The sequence below is a fragment of the Phaethon aethereus genome, assembly GCF_964289735.1.
Source record: "Phaethon aethereus genome assembly, chromosome: 19".
Classification (NCBI taxonomy): Eukaryota; Metazoa; Chordata; class Aves; order Phaethontiformes; family Phaethontidae; genus Phaethon; species Phaethon aethereus.
In genome coordinates, this window is record NC_138595.1 from 10333535 (window position 1) to 10348020 (window position 14486).

At 48.9% G+C, this 14486-nt stretch overlaps 1 protein-coding gene across 2 annotated transcripts in view; it reads left to right on the forward strand.

Annotated features, from left to right (window-relative positions):
• AUTS2 (activator of transcription and developmental regulator AUTS2) overlaps positions 1-14486 on the forward strand; it is a 795462-nt gene that overhangs the window by 41279 nt on the left and 739697 nt on the right. The gene's annotated exons all lie outside the window — the stretch shown is intronic.

The window sequence follows — 14486 nt, forward strand, 5'->3', positions numbered from 1 at the left end:
AAGCAGTCATTTTGCTAATCCATCTTAAAAAGCATGATCACCCATAGGTGGAGTGCTTTTTTATTGCAGTTATTTGATTCCTCTCATAGATCATTTTCGCAGACCTGCGTCTCTCCTTTGTGTTGTCCAGCTGCCGTAAGGGATGCAGGAGGTCGGCTGGCTTGTTGGGTGCTCTCGGCGCTGGCAGCAGAGCTCCCCAGTGGTTTTGGGGGGCTTTCCCAGGGACAGGTCTCCATGTTGATCTCCTATTAAATGGGCAAGTTTCCACCTTTCTCTACCTCCTGTGATGGCAGAATCTTGCCTCTTGCCTTACCCATTATGTCGCTCCATCAGCAGTCAGATCCCTGAGTCCAGGTTTCTTAAAAACATGTTGTAGCGGCAGTTGCACAAGGTGGAGAGGAAACAATAACATGGAGGCTCTGCTTAAGGGCTTGCCTAGACCAGCTTATGCCTGGTGTTGCTTGCCTGGTGTTGGACTCAAATTAGGAGGGCTTGATTCTGTGCTATTGATCTTAATGTTGTCAAGACGAATCCATCATTGACACTGGAGTTAACTGGTTTCTGTTTCTGCCTTTGGAATTACATCAGGTGTAAGTGAGGTCGAGGCTCTTGCTATGGTGTAACTAAATGGGAAACCAGAGGATGTAGTTTTAGAAATGCTTGTTCCTAGCTGGAGTTTGCACTTGGTGAATTGTACCCTTAATTGCATAGAAGAGCAAAATAAAATCACTGACATGAAAATCCTATCTGTACCTTTAAAAAAGCATCTATATGGATGTCTATACCCACACTATTGTTTTAAAAATAATAAACGGATAAAAAGCAGTTATTTATGCTGCAGGTAACACTCATTTGGCAGTGTCTGGGTTTTGTTTGCCTCACATTGTAAAAAGCCCCCGAGCCATGATGTCTTCTGCTCAGCACGCTTGGAGTAGGGCCTCCACCAGGCTGCTTGTGTCGGGCTGCCCAGGAAGGATTTTGACTACGGGCAGTGTTAAGAGAGACACCGAGTCCAGAGGAAGATGTGAACCATGTTTAAAGCTACTGGTTGGCAGGCTTTGAGGGATGAACAGGAAGGTTCAAGGTGGTATTGGAATGAAACAAGAACAAGGTAGGGCCAGGTGAAGGCAAATCGGATCCAAACTGGCATCGTGGACCAGTGGAGGGAGCTGCCTTCTTGGGCAAGACAAACCTACGGAGATGCTCTTGGGAACCGAGAGCTAATTTCAGACTGGCAATATTCTTGCATCCTGCAGAGGTAAAAGGGGAATGCATTTAGGCGTTTGTTTTAAATCGGTTTGCCTTTTTTGAGTTTGGGAGCCCTGAGCCTGTTCTTTTGCTGGGAGATGGCATTATCAAGTGCATGTGCGCTGAGCATATGTGAGAGGGGAATTGAATTGCTTGGAGAGAAGTTTGCGAGCTCTAGGTACTGGTGAAGAGATGAGAGAAGACAGACGTTTGGGACTGTTTGAGCTAATTTTATGTGAAAGAGTAAAACGCACCGAGTTAGGCTAGGAGGGAGGACGTGGTACTTGAGGCACTGAGGTGGTGCCTCTGCGCAGTAAAGAGCAGCCTATAAAAGCAAGAGCAGAAATGGGAACAGATGGTATGATTTTGGTTGGGGGCGAGGTAGTTACTGCTTCTTTAAGTTTGTTTTTAAGAGGTGACTAAGGAAGGCAAGACCATTGAGGGAGACAAAACTAAGGAGAAACAACCTTGCAAACATAGCATTGCGGTCATTGCAACATTACCATTGTTTTCTCCAACAACAAACCCAAAAGGTCAGATGGCAAAACGTCTTTCCCTTCTCTTCCCCAACGCTTGCACCATTCCTGCCTTTTCTGAGGGCACATCTGTTTACAGAGGTGAAGCTTCTCCTTCCCTCGCTGTGGATGGAGCTGGCTGAGCACGCTGCCGTGTACCTGGTCCAAGACAGTGTGCGCAGGAGGTGTGAGGTAGGGTTTTAAATAGCTACAGCATGTTGTACGTACACTGTTGTCACTGGCAGACATTGCCTGGCCTCACCTGCAGGTGTTTTGTTTTCCCATCGAAGTCTGTAATCCATGTAGCTGACCGCTTGCTTTCATCTGTTCAAGGACCCCCCAAGAGAAGGAGGTGGCCACAGGCATTATGTATTACACGCCAAAGCACAGTAAGCTGGAGGACAGCAGAGGTGGTGTAAACACGTGCAAGTGGCTATGCTTAAAACCCCTGTCTGCTAGCCCGTTCAGAAGGGTACAGCCTCACCAGTGCTGCTGTGGAGATGCGGTTCCCTCCCGGGCTGTTTGCTAGTTGGTGGGCTGGGATGCTGGTACCACTGAGCAAGGGTGCTCCGGTGCTTGGGTAGCCCCTGCGGTGGACTTGCGCTTCGCAGCTTTGGGTTGCAGGTTCTCTGAAGTCACGTGCGCTGAAGCAGTAGTAAATTGTGACGGTTGCCGTTCTTGCTGAAGTGAGATGCTGCTGCCAAAAAAACCCAACCAAGCCGACAAGATGAAGGACGCACGTAGGCTTAAGCAGGGAGGATTTGCTGGGGAGCATCGTGATTTTAGCGTTTATTTTTCTAGGCTGGTAATGTTCTCCTGCATTTGTCACAGCTTTCCCTATAGGTCTGATCTTTTTGTCTATATTTAAAGATCTTTCTATTCTCTATTTAACAACAGGAGATTTTAGGTTTAAATGGCACAATAGTGTATGTAATTTATATATACAAAAAAGAGAAATTGCTGGTTCTCGAGACACAAAATGCAAGTATTGCTTTGTTGGCTGAATTAACTTTTGTGCTATGTCAGGCGTGGAAGGTATTGTTAGAGATACGATTTTAGTATATAGCAGTACTAAATATTTTATCTTGTTGGCAAGCAGTGTTGTTGCAGAAGGTTTAAACTTCAAAGCGAGCTTTGCTAAAATGCCTTTAAAATGAAAAAAAAAAAAAAAAAAAGGTGGGGAGGGAGATGTAAGAGTGACTCGATTCCTGCTGGAATGATTTCACAGAAGGATTGTTATCCACTGAGACACAAGGCTTCTATTTGACCTCCTGCTGACTTCCCTAAACAGTGTTTGTAGGATGTTTAAACACTTTTAAAAAAGGGAGGGGGAAAAAAAAAAAGGCTGCTCTGCCAGAGTGTCTCGGTGCAGAAGAGCCACATCTGTATTTTTCTAAGTGACACACAGAGAAGGTATTTAGCACTTACAAAGAGCTTGCTGGCGAGCTCTCGGTTCCAGGGACGTAGAGTCAAACCAGCCTCTTTATTTAACGTCAGTTTTGGTGCTGGATCCCACTTTCCTCTCAGGCTTCAGACAGAATCAGTGCATCAGCCTGGTGTTAGCATCAGCAACACGCGCCGTGCAGGGCACGCATGGCAGGTGCCGCGGTGCTGCTGCTGCGCGATAGCTTCATCTCCTGGGGCTTTTTTGGTACCTCTTTTGGGTACTGCCCCAAGCAGGAGTCCCAGCTCCGCCGCAGAGCGTGGGCTCTAGCAGCGTGCGCGTGATTTGTAAGCTATTTTGGGATCCTTCTGGCAGAAAAATGCAATATCATTGAAAAGTCTGCTGCAGGATAAACTATGACTAAGATCGGAGCCAGCAAACAGTGCAGACATCTCCCAGACATGGGGACCTGCGGTGGAGTGCGGGCAAAGGCGGGTTCAGCCGCTCCTCGTCATGCTGCCCGGCGTGGCGTGGGGGGGTTTAACCAGGCTGCCAAATTCGTGGGCTCTGAGCCCTGGCGAAGGGCAGCTTCGTGCGGTCCTCCCCCAGGTATGCTGGCCTGTTAGAGGACTTCATTTCAAGCACGAGTTTCCAAATTTTGCTCAGTAACAGTGAGCAAGTTCACTTTAAGGCAGCTATTCATCTGCCTGAAGCTGTTCCCATTTGTTTCACTCCCTCCTGGTCTTTTCCTTGCGCTCCCTGCACTCCTGCTTCCTCCTGCGCTGCCTGGGTGAGCTGGCATTTTTAATGAGCGGCTGGAAATCCAACGTGGGCTGAGGTTGGGCTGGGAGGTGTCCAGGTCTTGTTGCCTTCAGGTCATAGAACTGTAGAATCATAGAATGGTTTGGGTTGGACGGGACCTTTAAAGGCCATATAGTGCAACCCCCTGCCATGAGCAGGGACATCTTCAACTCGAGCAGGTTGCTCAGAGCCCCGTCCAACCTGACTTTGACTGTTTCCAGGGATGGGGCATCGACCACCTCTCTGGGCAACCTGGGCCAGGGTTTTACCACCCTCGTTGTGAAAAATTTCTTCCTTGTATTCGGTCTAAATCTGCCCTCTCTTAGTTTAAAGCCATCGCCCCTTGTCCTATTGGATGAGGCCCTGCTAAAAAGTCCGTCCCCATCTTTCCTATCAGCCCCTTTTGAGCCCTGGCAGCTGCAGGAAGGTCTCCCCAGAGCCTTCTCTGCTCCTGGCTGAGCCCCCCCAGCTCTCCCAGCCTGTCCTCCCAGCAGAGCTGTTCCAGCCCTCGGAGCACTGCTGGGGCCTCCTCTGGCCCCGCTCCAGCAGGTCCATGTCTCTCCTGTGCCGAGGGCTCCAGAGCCGGGCGCAGGTCACCCATGACTAAACGCTGCAGAATAGGGAAGGTTGTGTGCGGGACAAGCGTGGAGCACAGGCTTGTGCAGGTGTGCACCCAAATTTCCTTCCTGCGGTGGGCAGAGCACCTTTCCTGCGGGAAGCGGCAGGAGAAATCTCATTGGGGCTGGAAGAACGTGACTCAAAAATTGTAGATGAAGATGAACCCAAGGGTAGCTCATAAACCAGTTACCAGGTTAAGCAGATAATGCCTATCATTGGTGCCCAGATTTATCATCACTGTTGCAGTTCTGAAGTGCTGAGAGAAAGTAAGTTTTCCCTTTTGTCGCCTTGTGAGAGTACCCCAAGGGTTGTGGTGATCAGTGGGTGGTCGGTGGTGCTCTCCCCTGTCTTGCATACGCTTTTCAGGGGACACACACACGATTCCCTTCCTCCTGCTCATTCTGATGTGACTGAATTCGGGACACCGGACCCCTGGGAACAGAGCTAGTTTTTAAGCTCTCGTAGGCTCCCTGTTGTCATAATTTGGGACATTTGGCAGCAGAAATGGGCAGTGACCTTAGGCAGGGAAGAAAGAAGCTGTGCGCAGTTTAACCCAGTGCAGCTTTACCTCCTGCTGTGTCACGCTGGTCTTGGAAGGGGCCGTGGCTAGAGCTGATCCAGACTCCAGTGGGATTAATGGCAGGATCCTCATGGACTGCGAAGGGGCAGCTGGGACCTTCTGAAAGGACTGCAGAGAGGGTGCTGGTGGTGGGGTTGTGTTTGGAGCTAGAGCCTCCATAGAGGCCACTTTCCGTGGTGATAGATCACATCGTGTGTGAGCTCATTGTGACGTGAGTTGTGTTACATGGATTTTACCCAGAGAAGAGCCCATTTTTCATTTTTGGCGTGTCCTTGGGAAAAAGCAGGCTCTTCTCAGGGCAGGTTGAGCTGCAGGCACGTGAGTTCAGCTGCGCAGGGCCTTTGCAGGTGGCTTTTAAATGGCAAGGTGGAGTGGTTGCACTTGAGAGTGATGCTCCTGAGCATTATTTGAAGTAACATGGCTATGAAACTCAAACATCAGTGCTAAAAAGGTAAAAATTTTTTGGCGTATATTAAATATTCAGCAAAGAACTTGAGCTCTGCTTGCTTTGGCAAACAAATACATCCCCAAATGGATCAAACAAGTTGTAATGCAGAACAAATTGAGGTAGTAGAGGATTTGTCTCAGGCGCTTAAAATCAAATTTTATCCTCTGCCTTTATATTACCATCTAGTCAAGGAAAAAAAATCTTTTGAAATACTGATGGAAGAAAAAGCTGAGCAAGTGTTCCTTCCTTCAGTGCTGTGGTGCTGCACAGTACAGTCTTGTATTTCTGTCCTGTGCTCTTTTCCAACCTTGGAACAACCAAAAAGATAGCTGTCTAATGTACTGTACTGAATTGCTGTCTTTTTTTCCCCCAAAGGTTTGCAAAAATTATTTTAAATTAAGCAGGGTACAAAGTTCTTCTAATTTCTAGCACGGAGAATTCATTTTCAATTTCTCTATCAAAGCAAAATGACAAATACAAAATGCAAGTGAAACCAGATGGACTAACTATATTAGGAGCGCTGCATGCATATTTTGTGTCACTTATTAGCATTCATTAAGTCAAACGGGGAGAAATAAGCTTTGCCTACATGTATTAAACCAATAAGGCTGGCAAGGATCCAAGCCTGCTCTCGTGGATTAATTGTTTTATAACTGCTTTAATTAAAATTGTTCAGTATATGATTAACCTAAAAGTTTTAATTTCCACAAAATTGTTGAACAAATGAGACATTAATATTTTACATTAACCGTGGAGAGTGTGCTTCGATTCTCTGAATAGCTTGCTTACTGTAAACCTGAAGCAAGTGGCACTGGGGAAGGAGTTGGGTGCGTATGGCTCCCAGGTGCCCCCCGTTTGGGTGAAACGTGGGTAACTGGGCAGTTTGTTACAGGAGGCGACGCGTGCGTCACTCCATTGTGATGAGAGGTGGGTATATAGTGAGGTCCTCTGCGCCCGCTGGCGGCTGTGGTTTGCGCTGGTGCCGTGGATTGTCCCGCAGGGAGGTGGGCACCGGCAGGAGCGAGGCAGGAGCGATGGGTTTGTCCTGTCGGCTCCTCTCCTGCCTCAGCCGATACGGAGTTTTGGGCTGTGCCGATGGAGCACGTGGAACTGTACAGACCCGGATCTGCAGTGCTCTGGGAGCTGCCCCTCCATTGGAGATGGACAGAGCGAAGAAATGATGGCTGCAGAGCAGCCGCAGCGAGCAGGTACCAGCAGTGTGGGCATCTTTGCCGTGCACGTCGCCCTGTTACCAGGGTCACCTGTAACCTCTCTTCCCTCTTCTCTAATGATGGGTGCTGTCTGGTTGCTGTAGGCTGCTAATTACAAGCTTTTGCCCCTACTTAATCACCCGGGTTATCCTGCAGACTGACTGGGATTTTAAGAGGTGTTCCTGCAAAATGGGCAACAAATGCTGCAAGAGAAATGGTGGCTTGGGGCCAGCTACTGTTGGCACCTCCTACAGCTGTGCTGAGCACGGGTGACCCCCTTGGGGTGTTCGGTGGCTCTTCTGCAAAGCTAGAAGCTGTTAAATCTCTGAGGTGCCAAACTCCTGTGGGGACGGAGCACTTGGAGCCGTTGGGTTTAGGCAGAAGAAAAGCTGATTACCTGTGCTGGAACCTGATGTGGGTCAAGTCACCTCCACCAAGGAAACCTGCCGTGGGATTTCTGGAAATGCAAGAAGTCGCAAACTGTGGTTTTCTGTGTCTTATCAGGAAATCTGAACTTTCCACACTGATGTTGTGTGGTTCCTTTTTGGGGCGCTGGGGTAGCGGAGGTGGTGGGGGAGCAAGTGCCGCAAGGAGCCGTCGGCACCGCTCGTGTGGCATCGGGATGTGCCTGGCAGCTCGCTCTAACCCAGCCTGACCTTCTGCTGTTAGAAATGGCAGGATCACAGTACGAGGTGGTATGGCTTTAGGGTGTGGATGTGCTCACATGCTGATGGTTTACCTGTTTTACTGGAAATATTTTTGACCCGTGATAACTGCAGGCAGAAGTATCTGTTTGTTGAAGCGACTGCGGAGCTGGGCTGCACCTTGGTGTCCAACTTGTAAAAACCAGCCAAGTCAGAGTCTAAGCTCCTGGCCCCATGTGAACTGATGACAAAACTGGCACTGACTCTAGGCCAGACTGAGAGTTCATCTCTAAAATTAACTCTTTAGGGGCCCACTGTTGAAGTGGCTGGTGTGTGTTCGGCATGGGCAATGTGGGTGTCAGGCCCCCGGTCTGTGGGACTTCTGTGCGGGGAGAGGGTTCTTGCCTGACGTGTGAGGGTCTGGAAGGGCTCCACAGGTTCTTGGTGGAAGCTCATGTCTGCTGTTGCTGCTCCTTTATGAACTGGCATTGGGAAAAAAGTCTTTATGTTGATGGCCTCTGTGGTCCCAGAGTATGCCAAAAAATAGATTTAAGTAAAGCGCTGGCTGTGCAGCGTCCAGAACCTCAGCTTATTTTGCTGGAAACGTCATGCACAGCCTCGAAGCCTCCTGCTGTTGGGTCCTGTTAGAAGTACTTTTGTTTAAATGCAGCTGCCTCCAGTTCAACGATATTTTCTGGGCTCTGAATACCCCATAAGGTATTTTGCTTTCTGATTCTCATCGAGCCTTTTTGTGCTTTCCAGAGTGGAGCATGCGGGGTGTCTGCCATTGCTTCAGAACATGAGAATTTCTCCTGGGAGGGCGGTTATGGAGGGCTGGCTCTGTTAGCCTTCAGCGCGTACCCCCGGCATTGCTGTTAAAACTTCATATGGGTTAGAGTTACCAAGAATCTGGGGTAAATTGAGCAGCTGGCCGCGGTTTGCAGGGTCAGGGAGGTAGGGAAATCCTACTGGTGTTGGTAGTAAATTTATAAATGCGCCTTATGTCTTAGATTAGGTGGAGTCGGTTGGTGTTGATTTGTATTTCAGTTTTAGGATATTTGGATAAACTTGTAACACTGAGGAAATGAAAAATGGAAGGATTTTCAAGTAAGTCTGTGAGGTTTATCTAATTCAAATGGAGATGGATTTTGATTCCTGTAGGCTTCCTAGAAAAACATACAGAGGGTGTGTACACACACGCACACACACACAAACCCATGTGGTACATGCTATTGTATGTAAATACAGCAGTTTTCTGTTGCCTATGATAAAAGATTTTGTATAGTTGAATCGTGTAATACAGAATTACAAGAAGATAATGACCAGGGTTTTCCACTTCAGTGCCCGGCGTTGTCTGTTGTACGCGCTGGGCGTCGCTGGACATCCGGCGATGGTTCTCACTGGCTAAGGCCTGAGCTTAGTGCCTTCAGGCCTCGGATCAGTCTGTCAAGGTCAGTCTGAGAAACCAGCTCTTAGGTATTTGCATGTGAAAGTGTCGCAGTCATCGACCCTTCAGGGTGCACATGGGGACTCGTGGAGTTCACCAACCTTGCGGGAGCCCAGCTCCGCTTTCATGCCCTGTCCCTGCGGGAGAGGAGGATGCAAAGTGCAAATCCCGGCGAGGCGTCCCAGCTCCTGAATCCTCACGTAGGGCTGCTGTGGAGCCCTACTCTCTGGAATCTCCCCTTTTTTAGGCTCTGGGGAATGCTTAGCAGCAGCCTCAGGCTGGGTGTGCTGTACCAGTGGTGCCTACCTTGGGAACCACGCGGGGTTTCTCTGCACTGTAAGGGTGAAAACCGCTTGCCTGCGGCCCCACTTTGTCACACAAAGACCCAAAGCAAGAATGTGTAGGTCTAACAAGTGCTGAATTCTGGCAGGGTGAGCAGTGCATGCACCGCTACGTCTGTAAGGGCTGAAGCCGGGGGTAAAGCCAGCATGGTAGATCCTGGACAAACAAACGAGCGGGAAGTGCTGCATTAACCGTGAGGCTGGCGGCCTTTAGGCGTCGCTGAGGGCCGTCCCCTCGAGGAGCGACGCGTGTGTTGGGCTCACGCAACTGTGTTAGCTGTGAGTGCAAACAAGTGTTGCTTGACCATCCGGAGAGGGGGAAGAGAGGGCTAATTCCTTCTGCCAGAGCCAGTCTCTCTGGGGACGTCCGCTGGGATTCCTTCAGTTACTAATTTGGATGCTAGTTAGGGTTGAGGGGATTTGCTCTGCTCCCCAGGCTAAAAGGCATTGAGAAATTTCCGTTGTAAAACGTTGCCCAGCTTGTGGAGCTGCCCCGAGGCGGCTCGCTTATCTACAGGGTGCTGGGGTGGCTTTGAGGTGGTAGCAGGGTAAATGCAAGCATTTTTATGCCTTTGCTGTGTTTTCACGCTCCTCTGGTGTTACGCCTGGCGATGGGAACGAGCGAGGCAGGGTTGGTGAATTCTGGAGCTGCACTTTGGGAAGTGGTCGGAGTGGCCGTCCCTGCCTCTGGAGACCCGTGAAACGCAGCCGCGTTCCTCCACGCCTGCCAACCTTCCCCTGTGGAATCCGTCCAACAGCTACCAGTGCAGTCAAGGACTTGTTGAATCCTTAAGATAATGAAAAGCAAATAACAGGAGTATCTGAGCATTGTCTTTCATAGAGCAAGAGGTGTTTAAGCGCATCTGTGGAGATTTTCAACCTACCTTTCCTGTACGATGAAAAGGCCTGTGCTGTTTTCCTGTTACGCTCTTTCCCTTCTGTTGATGTACAGCAGAAGGAACTGCAGTCTGTGGTGAGGAAGAGGCAAAACCAGCGAATTTCAGCAAGCTGTTGTGTTTTGTTTTTTTTTTTGTAAAAGCATCTTTTCAGATTTGAGATCACCACTTCTCATTAATGCGCAACTTAACCTGTGCTGAACCCACCTGGAGTAAGTGTGTCTGTGTTGAGAGCGCTGAAATGGACTCCAGGCTGTTGTGATCAAGGTACCCTGTGGGCGTTTAGCATCTGCAGCGCAGCACAGACTTCCTGGCTGGAGATGAGTATCATTGTGCAGGGGTGTGGAACCAGCCGCTCTGGAAAGCCTCATTTGGTAGGAAATGCCTAACAGTGTCTCATGACACCTGCCATGGGCATGTCCCACGTCTATCCTTTGCGTGAGGGTACTGGAAAATGGAGTGAGGGCAGAGCCCTGCGTGAGTTTAATATTAAATGCTGGAGATATTTCTGCCTTCTGTGACTTGCGATCTCCCCTGGCAGCAGCGTCCAGCAGAGCAAGTTCCAGGAGAAGCAGGAGGAGGAGGAGGAGGAGGTGGTGGTCTTGCCAGCTACACAGGTCTTGCCATGCCCAGCCTTCCTTTGGGAAACGCATTCAAGCAGATAGCTCCTGTTAGCTCAGCAAACCTTTCTGTAGGAACCAGGGAAAGAAGGAGCTTTATTGTTCTTTGCAGCACTATTATTTGGATCTATTTGAATGACTACACTGATGAACCTTCTAAGCAAGGAAGGTTTCAAGACATAAAGACCTTCCAGTGTTCTCTTCTCCTGAGCATGAGGTAAACTTGCATGTTTATGCAGTTTCTGCTCCCCTCCTGGATTTCATGGGGAGTCCTGGTTGGGTGATGAGCATGCCAGTTTATTGAGAATTTTCCTTTCTGATGGCCACGGCTTGTATTTTGTTTTTCCTGTACTACAGCCGGCTAATTAATAGGTAGCCATCACGTCAAGATTGTTGACATTATCCTCTGACAAAATATAATGTGTGGTTAATCCTATTTCCTGCAATCAATATGGTAATAGTAATTAAGTATCTGAGTTATGAAATACTTATGTTGTTTATTTTTGAAATCACACAAACTTCCTGCAATTAGAAACATAACGCTAAATTATTTAATATCAGATCAGATCTTGAATCCATCTGCACACTAAAAAGCCTTGTTTCTATCAGGATAGCAGTACTTGGGTTTATAATAGTTGTGTTTCATTTGAGTTTTCATGAGGAATTAAGTTCCCCAGTGATTTTTCAAGTACTCTTCCAACTTGGAGAATTCAGAAATACGATGGGCCAGTTCTCGCGGTTGTGGAGTTAGGATCCAGGCCAGTCCGTGCAATTGGTCTTTTGGCCTGTGGGCACATTTTCTGTGGCAAACCAGAGGTTTCCTACCTCTGTATCCCCAAGGCTGTATATTCTCTTGTGAGCTGGGAGCTGATGACTGCCCTTGCAGCCGCCGCCGCCGCCTCCTCCTCCTCCTTCTCCAAGGCTGCTGTAGCCACAGACCCGCAGGCACCTGGCGGGCTCAGCAGCAGGCTGGGGCCATAAACTGAGCATGTGGAAACCAGACCTCCCTCGTGCGCATACCTCTGTGCAAGCAGATGACTGCATCTCTTGAACCTCTGCTCTGCAGAGGCTGGTAGCAGGAGTCTGCAGCGTCCCAAGCACTAAACTGCCTGTGCGTCGGCCCCGAGGAGCCCCAGGGGTTCCTGTTCCCCGTCTGGCCCCGTACTGGGAACGCGCAGAAGATGCTCCCGTTGGTTCAACACTATGCATCCTGTGAACAACGTCTTTGCTGACCTCACTTGGCGTTTGGGTCCCTGCCGGCAGATTATCAGAAGGGAGTGGTTGGGGACTCCTGTCTTTCTTGTACCCAAATGGGTTGTACGTCCATTCAGAGCCCTCTTTCCAGGGATGCAGAGTATATTTTCCACCCTGGTAGTATTTCTGGTTCTTTAGTTCTTGCTTCTCTTTATTCAGCCCAAGCTCTGTTATTCAGTTCATTTTGTTCCTGACAGGTTTTCATTTCCTTTATAAATATATAGCATTTTCGTTGGCCTCTTGGCTGTGAAAAGGATTTAATACATTGTTTTCTCCACACTTGCTTTTTTTTTTGTTACTATCAAAAGCTATTCTTTCTTTTTCTTGTCCCTTGAATAATCACTGGAGACAGTAAGGGAGTCTTTCTGCATAGCTGCATGTTTGCAGTACGTGGTAATAAATATTAAGCTCCTTATGAATTGTAGCAACTTGTGTTTTTATTTAAGTTTCAGCAATTGGAGATGGCTTTTGACTTGTAGACAGACCACTGTGCGCCGAATTGTCCAAAGATCTGCCTGCCGAATATGCATATACTTGTACATACAGGCATTTACGCATGCAGCTCCTCACTTTGCAATGCAAATGTCAGATCTGCAAGTACAATATGGGCTCTTCTGTGCCCAAGAAGAGTGAGGCAGGATCTGAGCACAGCCTCTGAATTCCATTCCCTGTTCTTACACTTATTTCTGTGACCAGAGGCAGAAGTTGCTTAACATACTCCATAGCTCAGCATAACGCTCTGCAAAATGGGGGTGACAATACCATTAACGTCCCGCAGTGCTGCATGGACCTGAAGAGAGAGGCTGAAAACCCTTCTGACACTCTGGATAGTACCTTTCCTTACGGAAATGTGGTACCATTCCTTAGGAGTGAGGTATCCTGTAAGTCAGTGTGGGAAAGGGAGATGCAGACGTTCATTCTGAACCAGTTCATTTCCAAAAGGATGCTGACTTGGGTTCGGCCCCCAATTATAAACCTTGTGATAACAAACAGGGCACCAAAAGCCAGCAGGGCAAGTTTCCATCGCTTTTTGAAAACCGGAATGGAAATACTCAGCCCCGAACAAACCAACCACCCCGCGCGGCGTTTGCAGCCCAAGTGCGGCTGCGCGGGGAGCCCCGGAGCCTCCTGGCAGGCAGCGGCTGTGTCAGCTTCCCAGGAAGCCGACTTGACTGTCCAAGCCGGGGAACCCACGGGAGAGAAAATGAGTATAGAGGGAAGCAGCTGTGAAATGTGACTTGTCCTTTAAATGGTTGTTGGCTTTAATATTTTGAAGGTAAACTTAGCAGGAAAGGGGTTTCTGTTTGCATGCACTGTGATTTATATTTTAAGGTGAACTGCATCTCTCTCATACTAGAAGACAGATGTGCTCTATCTCCAGCTGGTGTTATCTATGACTTTTCTCTCTCTAGCTCGTAGAAGAGATGTCTGTGTGCCCAACCTGGGAGCTGTCTTTCCCAAGGGATTTGTGGCAGGGACCCGTGTGTCCCCGGAGTCCTGCAGTCATTACGGCATTTCCATTTTCCTGCAACATTCAGTGGCTTTTTTCATGTCACCTTCTTTGGAGTGTTAGTCTTATTATTTTCTCTACTAGTCCACAGCATCTGCTCTTAATTTTATAAATGTATTAAATTCCATTCCTGGATCTGTTTGAAGCACAGGGATCAAATACACCACCATTCCCCCCCCCCCCGCCCCCCATGGAACAAAGCATCTTTTTGCCATTAAAATATATTATGCCAAAATATATGCTAGGGGAAAAGAAAAATCAGTATCACGTTTACATTGCAAACCGGAGAGCGGACAGACGTACGTCACCCATCCCAGTCGCTAGAAAGGTTTGTCTAGATTTAATCCGGTGCCACTGGTTGGGGAAGCGGTGTGGGGCTGTGGTGCGTGGGGTCGGGATCCTCGTCAGCCCTGCGTGGTTGTGCCCTGGCGTGGCGGTGCGTCTCTGCGGGTGATTGCCGTCGGCGTTAGGGCATTCCTGTGCCGTCAGGAGGGTGTGAGAGCTGGAGAAGCTCTCGTTGCCTGTCGGAGCGCGAGGGCTCTGTGCAGAGCTTACAGAAATCAGAATGGCTTAATAGAGAGCAACCGCTCTGTCTTTAAGCACTTGAGGATGCGGGCGAAGAGGAGGACAAAAGGTGGTCACTAAGAAGCTAGACGGTGTCAAAGAGAGCTTGGCTTACCTGAGGGGAGGAGAGGTGGGAATGGTTTTCGCAGTCTGTCTACCGCTGCAGCAGAGATTGAGTCGCTTGAAGGGTCTGTGCCTGGGCAGCAGGGTGGCAGATATCTGAGCAGGGTCTGAGCGCAGCTGCGACGCGCGGGTAAATGCCTTGGGGTGATAGATGGTCTCTGCTGAAAGGCTGACCGGATGGTGCAGCCCTGCAGGGACCTTCTCAAGGTCACTTATGTCCAAGGAGGCCTGGCAAATACCAAGCTTCCCTTTTAAGGTGTCTTTAGGTAGCTGGCCGTTTCT